Genomic DNA, 10,578 nt, shown 5'->3' with positions numbered 1-10,578 from the left:
CTTTTACTTATTGGGTGGGCCCCACGCATTGTTTTCCCAGAGTCTAAGTTGATGAGTGCTGATTCTTTTTCTTAGGGCTTTTCTCGGGGAGGTTTAGAGGAGTGGGAGTTGGTGTTTAGATTTACTCCCAGATTTCACTGTGCTTCCTCTTAAAATTTCCATTTCAGATTTCTTCTACCATTTAACATTTACTTTTTCCACTTTTTTTTTTTTTGGTTTCTTTCATAATTCTTGTATTTATTCTTTCTTTGGTATGGTTGGAAAGTACGCACTGGGATTTCAACATTTATTCTTGTTTTGCAATTTGTATTTTTTAAAATTGTTTTGCAACTTGTATTTTTACTTTGTTGTAATCCCAAATTGCATAAATGCCTATTGCTGCCCTTAGGATATAGGTTTATAAACCATTTAGATGGACTTATTTGCTCATCTCTTCTTCATTTTCATTAGAAAATCCATGGGTTCAAATGGGCAAGCAGATGGTGGTCCCCAAAAGTCTTTGTCATTCATTTGTGACTCTCTGGTCAGTTTGTCACTTGTGTTCACTTTGGCATGTTCCTCTTGGCTTGGGTATCCCTGCCAGAGAGTTTGGGGACAATTAAAAGCTTCAAATCTGTCACATGGTGGCAACAAGAATCCTAGGAAGAGCACATCTGTTTTGTGGTAAGGTGGCAACAGGTAGAGGCAGGCAGACAGAGCAGGGTCCCTTTTGCACACCCACTTGTTTGTCTTGCTCCTGTTCATTGGAATGTGGTCTGTATTTGAGTCTCTAATCAGCTTAAAGTCCTGTCAAAGATATAGGCTGTCTCCCAGCTCCCCAGCATCTAGCACAGCACAGAGTCCAGAATGTAACTTGGCTGACCACATAGGTAAATGTGTGTTTTCCCCAGTGCTCTATGTGGTAGACGTGCAACAACTGTTTATTAACCATGACTAATAACGTATTTAAAAATTTCCGGCCACTGACAGCTCCACACTTTTCTAGTCCATGTGAAACCTATCCATTTTTTCTCTTGATTTTATCTAATTCTTGATTTTGACTTTTGGAAGCAAGTATACACACACACACACACACACATATATATATATGTGTATGTGTATATGTATGTGTATATATATATATACACACACACAACTGGGGTTGCTGAATTTTTTTTAATAGAGCTTGTGAGAACTGGACTGTACAGATAGTTAACATGTTGAGTTTGTATTTACTAACAAACCTGGCTAGGATTGCTATTAGGCCTGAGACTGTGAACAAGGAAAAATGGGGAATCATGTTTATTTGATCTGTGCAGACTATTGGCTTACCTTGAAACTTTCTCTTATGTAGTCCTTTACATTGATCAGTAAACAAAGCAGCTCATGGATACATTCTATTTTACGTTGTTCCACGTAGATACAGAAAAGTTAGTGCTTTCTTTTCCACCTTGATGGCAGGTGATTCAGACTAACTTGGTGTTATCCTTGGCAATACAATGATTACTTGAATCTAAAATCATAGTAGGATGAATACTTTAAATGAAGCTCCCAGAAGATATTTGCAAATGACATATCAGATAAAGGGCTAGTTTCCAAGATCTATAAAGAACCTATTAAACTCAACAGCAAAGAAACAAACAATCCAATCATGAAATGGGCAAAAGACATGAACAGAAATTTCACCAAAGAAGACACACATGGCCAACAAGCACATAAGAAAATGTTCCGCATCACTTGCCACCAGGGAAATACAAATCAAAACCACAGTGAGATCACACCTCACACCAGTGAGAATGGGGAAAATCAATAAGACAGGAAACAACAAATGTTGGAGAGGATGTGGAGAAGGGGAACCCTCTCGGACTGTTGGTGGGAATGTGAACGGGTACAGCCACTCTGGAAAACTGTGTGGAGGTTCCTCAAAGAGTTAAAAATAGAGCTACCCTATGACCCAGCAATTGCACTACTGAAGATTTACCCCAAAGAATACAGATGCAGTGAAAAAGCCGAGACACTTGCACCCCAATGTTTCTAGCAGCAATGTCCACAATAGCCCAACTGTGGAAGGAGCCTCGGTGTCCATCGAAAGATGAATGGATAAAGAAGATGTGGTTTATGTATACAATGGAATATTACTCAGCCATTAGAAACGACAAATACCCACCATTTGCTTCGACGTGGATGGAACTGGAGGGTATTATGCTGAGTGAAGTAAGTCAATCAGAGAAGGACAAACATTATATGGTTTCATTCATTCAGGGAATATAAGAAATAGTGAAAGGGATTGAAGGGGAAAGGAGAGAAAATGAGTGGGAAATATCAGAGAGGGTGATAGAACATGAGAAACTCCTAACTCTGGAAAATGAACACAGGGTAGTGGAAGGGGAGGTGGGTGGGGGGATGGGGTGTCTGGGTGTTGGGCACTGAGCAGGGCACTTGACAGGATGAGCACTAGGTGTTATACTATATGTTGTTAAATCAAACTCCAATAAAAAATACAAAAAAATAAATAAATGAAGCTCCCAAGCACTAAATTATTTGCTTAAAGCTAGAGGGGGTAAAATTCAGTGCTTTGAGCAATTCTGTTAAAGCAATATGTCTGCATACAAATGCTGGCCTTAGCTGTGCTTATCTTTTTGTAGATGTGACTGTCCTCCCTTTCTCTCCAACCCTTCTTATGTAGTCTGTCATTTTGGATGAAATGAGCAAAATGTGAAATCTGTCATCTTGGATCACTTGAAAATTAAATTTCAAGTTATGTCAATAGGAATATCTGCAGAATTTTGGTTTTGGGAATGACAGAGAAATCTTAAACCCATACAGTGAGTATCAGGCACATAGTAGGTCCTCAGTAGCTATCTGCTTTATAGATAAATGTGGATGCTAAGCACACAGAAACAAAGGCAATAGTATGAAACATGGTCCAGTATGCCTGGACCGAATTTGAGGGCTCCTATGGCACCAAGAAGTAAAGGTCATGTGTAGGAAGTAATCTCAACTTGATGCAGTCTCTCCTTTTGAAACTCAGAACTTTTTAGGACAGAACTGAGCTAACCGCACTTGATATGAACTTTAAGTGGTGGTCATGGTTGGAGATGAGCAAATGACATGCTAGTTTCAAAATCTGATTCATGTCTTTTAGTCAAGCTTTTATTCTTTATGTTAAATGCTTTATACTCTACAGCTTGGGGAAAGTAATATTTTTCAGGAAAAAGAGCACTGGAACTGAAACTTAACCAAAGATCCAAAGATCCTCTTAATTTTCCAATTTCCCCAATGTGCTCACACCCTGCATCTAGGCTTCTCCCCTCCTCCCCCTCCCCTTCTAATGGTTAAATTATTTAAAAGTCAAGTGAAAACAAGTGAGAGACTTTTCTTTTTTTTCTGGGAAAGGAGTGAACCCTTCATTCCAGTGTTGTTTCTTTGATTAGCAGAGGATGCTCTCGTTATTCAGCCGACCACTGGGGCTGTTCATTCAAAATTAATCTACGGCATTACTAAATAACAAGCATCCTCATTATAATTGTAGAGGACTAGATAGAAAAATTGGGTCTTGACCTTGTGCCCCAAGGACCAATAAAGTCGCAGTCATTTAGAGTTAGTTCCGGAGTCAAAGGTTCCCCATTTAAAATGCCCGCATCCAATTCTTTAGAGTTCAGCTTGGTATCATTAGCTGAGTCTTCCTGCCCTGTCTCAAGAGACAGACCAGCTCTTAAGCAGCATTTGTCCTAATTGCCTTGTTTGTTTTAACATCCCCAGAACTTTAATTTAACTTGTTTGGAAAGGTTCCTTTTTCTCTTTGTTCTGCCTTTACGTCCCCAAATGATTTGACCTTCGGTTGCACGTCACTCCTTTCTGGACTGACCTTTCTCTGTGACTTGGCTCTTAGGAGTTTCAGCTCTGGCTAGAGAACACCATAAAAATGGATGGAAATATTTAGAATGACTTTTCCACTCTCCTGTTCCACTTCCCTCTTTCAAGCGTGACTATTTTTTCCTGTCCCTGCCCTGAGCCTTCTCCTCTCTGTGCCTTTGCTCATGAGGCTAACTCTACAAGGTCTCCCAGCCCTGGCCACTTAAACTTCCAAACCATTCTTCACTGGTGAGCTAGAAGTTCACCTTCTCCATGAAATCCTTCTGGATTCTTGTAACTGGAGACCTATTATCCCTTCTCTGAACTCCCGTGGCTATCCTGTGCTGCCTCATGGCGATCGCTATGTGCCGTGGTGTGTTACCTTGATCGAGGTTTTTTTTTTTTGGGGGGGGGGGCTTATTTCCCAGCATTCCTGGGCTGTAAGTATTTTAGGAGGCTGCACTTGGCTTCCTTGATGGTTTCCAAACGAGAGCTCTCTTTAGAGAAGTTGCTCAAAGGGGTGTATTGCAGGAAGACATCATTACACCTTAGAATAAAGTGATCTGTTTACCAGAATATTTTTTTTCTTATTTTTCAATTGGATTTTGAAGTTACATAGACAAGCCAACATATGATGCAAAATGATTTCCACCTTTTCCCAAGACAGGATCTGTAAACCATCCAGATCCTAAGGATGGAGGAGCACAGATATATTTGTAGGTGCCTGTCTGTGCTTTGGGGGAAAATAGAAGTTGAAATTTTGGTAAACTGGTTTAAAAATAACGACCTCATCATGTGTGTGGCCTATGGCCTATTATCTTATGCAAAGTATTTTGTGTCTTGGGAAAGATTGTCTTGGTGTTTTCTGAAACCTGAGACATATATCACCCCTCTATGTGTTTGGCTTCAGTTCAAATTTCCTAGAGTTACAGCTCTGCCCCTTTGGTGCTGACTCACCATCACTGTTCACTCTTGTTAAATTTTCTGGCATCAGTGTATATATTGTAACTTTTTTTGGTCTCCAAAGAATACATATTCACATCAGAGAAGAACTTTCTCCAACTTCTTTGCTCTCAGTGCTCACTAATTCCAAGGTAATTTTATAGCTGATGGAAATAGTTCTACAGTCAGAGTTAAATTTAATTGTTTCACAAACTTCCAATGAAATTCTGCTTCCCTCTTTGGGAAATAAGGGATCTTTATGTCGCAGACTCTTCTGATAGCTTAATAAAACATCAGTAGTAAATCTCGATGTAAAGAAATTCTATTCGGAAAACCTCAACAGATATTTAAAACCTCAAACAGATATTTAAAACCTCAAACAGATATTTAAAAAAAACCTCAACAGATATTTAAAAAAATTGACACTGTATTGTGTCTTAAAGGAACATAATGTTAGTATTACAAAGAAAATACAAAATGAAGTATTTAGTAGTCTCACAAGAATATTGTCAGAGTCAGTGAGTGAATGTGCTTAAAAAACACATTAGAGATACCTTGATAAAAGTGCACATTTCTGTTGAGTGGAGGTAAGTAGTAGTTACAGCATAGGACTATTGTATGGAATAAATGAGTTATTAGAGAAGAGGCATTCAGAGCTCTGGCTGACACATGTTAAGCACTGCTAGTTATTTTCATTGACCATTTTTCATCTCTAGGAGCTATTTCAAAGTTCTTTAAAATGGTGGTTATATTGCCACCATTTCTCAAGTAGGAAGAAGGCCCTGGTGATAGTCATTCCAAGTACATAAAATAGGTGCCATTGGAGGATTATGCCCCCAGAGCTATAGAACTATCACAATTTAAAAAAGAAAGATCTTAACACTTCATTTATATGTTCACTACAACTTAACCCAAGGAAGGAAATTGTAGTATCCAATATGCGTTCTGCATACAACATATGTATGATGAACTTTCAAAGGCTCACATGAATTAAGCACGTCTTGGATGCCACATAATCCCCAGATCCCTATATAAATTTGCCATATTAACTTTCTTCCACAATGAGTAACAGAGCTGAGTCTTCTGGATGATCCAAATCATACCTAAGGAATGAAAAAACAAACTGAGCATGTTATTTATTGTGATGTCAACGAAGTACAACAAACTGTTGTTGCTGTTGTTATGTTGGTGATAGGTTATGTAGGTGCAACCTCTCCCTGTTTTGAATCACATGTCATGGTCTGAGTGTCACAGTGGGGATGGTCTAGCTGTGTGACTTTGACCAGTGATTACCAACACTGGGCATCATTTTCACCCTCTTTCTTGCATTACATGCACCGGCTCTAAGAGGATAGAATTACATTACGGGTATTATAGGAAAATGACTTGCCACTCATTTGAAAGTGTCATTTAAGAGAAATAGTTTCAAGTGTGTGTGTGTGTATAACAAAGTAACAGAGCATTGCTCAATGTTGATTTGTCAAAAGATTACAATTTAGCCCTTGAAATAAACGTTTCCCAAAATAACAGCATTTGGGAAACTTTGAGCTCTGTTTTAGTCTTTTCACAGGAACTAAGAGGTCTTTCACATTCTGAAGGCGGAATACTGAGTAATAAGAGAAACAAGAAGTCCTCAGTCTCCATTGCTCTGCCTGGGGACCCACTGGACTATTATTAGCATGGGATACAAAATAGATTTGGTAAACATTGGAAAAGTCTTGCCAAGCAGCGTCTCAAAGACATATGGTCTTTTGTAAGTGCCATGATCATTATAAACAAGCAAGATGTTCTAATTAAGAAGAAGCCTTTGTAAGGCAACTTGCTCTGTAACTTAGTGCTGAGGTTCTGAAACAGTCAAAACTCTGGGGGCTGGGTAACCCCTACTCCTCTTTCCATCCAGACTCTTTAATGCTGAAATACTGAACTGCCATCTCCACTTTGACCACTAGAGGGAGGGCAACTACGTGGAATCACTCAGCCAAGGGGCTGGATTCTCCAATCCATGGTCACTCTGGGCTTCAACACAGATCCATCTATCCTAGAAACGGATTTTCTTTGGCTTCTTGAGGGAGTGGAAAGGTAGAGGACTGTGTTTTATCGATGCACATCAGCCCCATCTTTTATATTCAGTGGAGTGATGGTGCGGATATTATTTTCTTATTTTTACAAATCTCACTAAGCGTGGCAGAGAGCTGGTCTGAGTGATAGAATGAAGAAACCAACAGGCATTTCTTTTTGAATCTTCCCTGCCCTGTGCTATTTGTTGGGATCTTCTACTACAAGATCATTTCTTTTGAGTTAATGAATCTTTACAACAGTTTCGTGGGATAGAGGTTGAACTGAAGTACTTTAGTAAGTCTTCCACCCTAAAATTCTATGATTTGTGTATTTCCTCAGCTGGAGTGTTCACTTTTTGAGGGGAAAGGACTATGACTTTGATAAAGCACCTATTGCCACCACTGATCGCCTAGAAAATACTCCCTTAAGAACCCCTGATTGAAATGATGGATAAGACTTGGCTTGTCTAGAGGATTATTTACTATCAGGGAGCACTGTAGAACACGGGAAATAGTTTTGATTCTCAAAGCCTATAACTGTATCTCCTCAATAGTGTTTTTTAATCTGTTGAAAGTCAGGTCTGTTATGGTTAAACAAAATGCTCAGGAGCCCCACTCACTTTCTTCTCACTGTGCCCACCTTCTCCACTGTTCATACGAATATACCCATCATAGGCATACGTGCCTGCACACACACACACACACACACACACACACACACAAAGGTAAAAATTTTACCAAATGACATTATGCCAGACAACAAGCAATTGTGGGAAAAAAGTCTTTTTCATCCTCATAAAGCAGTAACAAGGAATACAATCAATTAAAAAGAACTATGTATGATTCACTAGTGAGAGAGTTATTTAGAAGTCTTTTATAACATCATGTAATTGTAATCATAAAAGGTAGAAATAGAAAAAGTTTAGAGAGGATAGTGGATTAAAAACCAACTTTTTTTTTTTTTTGGTTGTAATTTTTTTTTCATGAAGGGAAAAACTGATGCTGGAGAATCACACAGGTGGTTGTTGGTGAGCCAGGACCAGGACTTCGGTCTCTTGGCTCCGAGTCCATTTTATGATGACTTGCAGCAGAAATATCAGGGCAAGCTGTCCCTACCATTTATAAGTTGATCTTTCTACCAGATTCTAAAGCTAAACTATGTAAAAACTTAGAATCTGAAAAAGAAGCTCAGTTGGAAAATATTCTTAAATAAAAAATGAACATAGGACACAAAAAACAACCCTTCCAGAAAGAGCATAATTCTAATAGGAAACAAAAAAATGCCTAAAAATAAACTATGGAATGAGAAGACTTCGTTGTTACCAATTTAGACCCATTAATAACAAAGATACGGATACTCAATAAATACATGGTTTATATCCTGCTTTCGACTAAGTCACAGAACTATGAATTAAGGGCATAAAGGTAGAGCTGAGGCTGCTTTGTGTTTAATTTGATACTGTCCCTTTAATATAAAAAATGTGAAAATATCAAAACCTACCATAATTAATACTAATAATAGAGTTGCCGTTTCTGTTTGGTGAGACTACAAATTCAATTAATTCTGATGCTGGTTCCAATAAGCTCTTTATGAGTCTAAAGGGATTATTAACACGGTGAAGTTTGAAAGATTGAATCACAATAACAATTTCTTGCAAGATTTTTTGAAGCTTTGAGAAGGTTTGCTTTCATGAAAATAATCATCTATTAACCTAGTGTCGTAGCAGGAGCGAGTGAAAGAGAGAGAGAGAGAGAGAGAGAGAGAGAGAACAAAGGGAAGAGGGATAAAAGGTAGGGAAGGGAATGGTTTGCCTCATTTGTACCTCTTCTCCAAGTGAAAAGTCAGTGCCAAAGTCAGTTTTTTTTGTTGTTTTGGGCTGACTCCAGAAGGACAAGTTCTGTGTAGGATTCATTTTGTAAGACCAGGATATTTGACAACTTGCAAACGACTGTGGCCTATTTGCGGTGCGTGTGTGCACCTGTAGGTACAGGGACTCAATCTGCCTGGCCTACAGGCTACGGTTAGGTCAATGCAAATGTGCTGCGTTGGCGCGCATGGTAGCAGTGATGCTGGTGGAGACAGTGAAGAGCCCTTTTGTAATCGAGCACTAAAGGAAATTGTGACGATATTTGAGAAGGTCCTCCAAAAAGTAGTAGCAAAGCCTCTATTGGTTTATTAACTAATTTAGTTCTAGCTCTTACAGCATCATGGGTAGAATGAGCCCACTTAGGAATCAATAGGGTTTTCAAGCCAGGGGTGCTTAGCCTTAGGTTGAGTCATTACACTTTATTTTCAGGTTTGTTTTTCGTTTTTTGTTTTTGCTTTTAAAATCGTGCTGAGTTGAATTATTTCTATCTTCTATTTTACAGAAAGCTATAGGGACCAACATTTTTCCAGTGTCCTACTACTGGTGTAAGGGTTGTGCTATCCTTGCTGTAAAAATGCCTCCTGCAATTCCCATTGTCTGTCTTCTCTCTTAGCCGCGCGGATGTATATAGGACATCACTGTAGGCTCAATAGAGTTTCTCTTACAGGAGTCTGAGTTCTTCAGCTTTCTGCATCCAGATCTCCTGCATGCCTTGCCCCTGGCTGGTTGATTCTGTAGTGACATGGTAACTGGACACATCTCTCTTGCCTGGATGTGGTCAGTTCCCAGGCTTCACCACCAATCCTGCTGATTAGCCATGTGCCAATTAATTTAGGCTCAGAGCCAGGTGCTGCTGGTGACATCTTCTTGCTGGATGACCCTTTGTCTACTCCGAGGGCATCCCACGACTAGTCTGTTCTGATTCGTACATGCCTGTGGGCTGCTTGCTCAGCTCAGCACACTGGAAAGGGCTGGTCATTTCCTCCCCTCGATAGGGACAGGACAGCAGAGCCTGCAGGCAGAGAGCTATTAGAATGGCTGTTTCTTGAGTACAATCAAGCCCTTTCTTTATGGTCTTTTCCTGTTTCTCTGCTTCCCCAAGACTCCTTTGCATCTATCAGGGATTAAAGTGGTGCCTTAGGCGCTTCAAAATCTGGAGAAAGGCTGGAGGCCTTTGAAAATCCCATTGCTTCTACCCCCACTCCGTCCAGCATTTACACAGACCTCACTGGTACCACTGTAGTTCTTCCATCAAGTCTGACTTTCTTCCCGGAGTAAAGTCGTCACTGGGTTGGGTGAGTTGGCTGCAGGGAGTAGAGAGGCAGTTTTTCACATTGTACTAATTGAGTCATAGGGAGGGGAAAGGGGTTTAAAAATATGCATTGTCCTTAGTAACACAGAAATGTTATATTCTTGTTTGACTATGAGGAGAGGAGAAAATGGAAGTGGGAGAACAGATTCTGGGGTCTTGAGCTATGTGAGGAGACCAGTAAGGGCTTCTCTTGGTTTCCCTTAGTATGATCAGATTTTATCACTGCATATCTTTTCTGGCTCTTGGAATTAGAGCACCTAGAGGGACAATGTCCCATGGTGCCAGGTGAGTCCCCCCGTTGTCATCAGGAGACAGATATAGGAGCATTTTCAGCATCTCTGTCTATTGTTAGTTGAAGATCCTAGAAACAGAAGAGCAGAGAAATAAAAAGTAGGAGGAGAGGCTACTCTGGGAGTCCTTACAGAGTGCTGTCCACAGAAGATTGTCCCATGGACAGTGTCATCAGATCCTGAATTTCACAGGTCCTGGAGTTGAAAAGATCCCAGGATCATTGTTAGGAGTAATGTAGGCATTGAAGGTATCCTTTGGTCCACAGGAGTTTATG

The sequence above is a fragment of the Canis lupus genome, chromosome 37 (genome assembly GCF_048164855.1).
Source record: "Canis lupus baileyi chromosome 37, mCanLup2.hap1, whole genome shotgun sequence".
In the NCBI taxonomy this organism is placed as follows: Eukaryota; Metazoa; Chordata; class Mammalia; order Carnivora; family Canidae; genus Canis; species Canis lupus.
Note: the sequence above shows the minus strand (reverse complement) of the source record.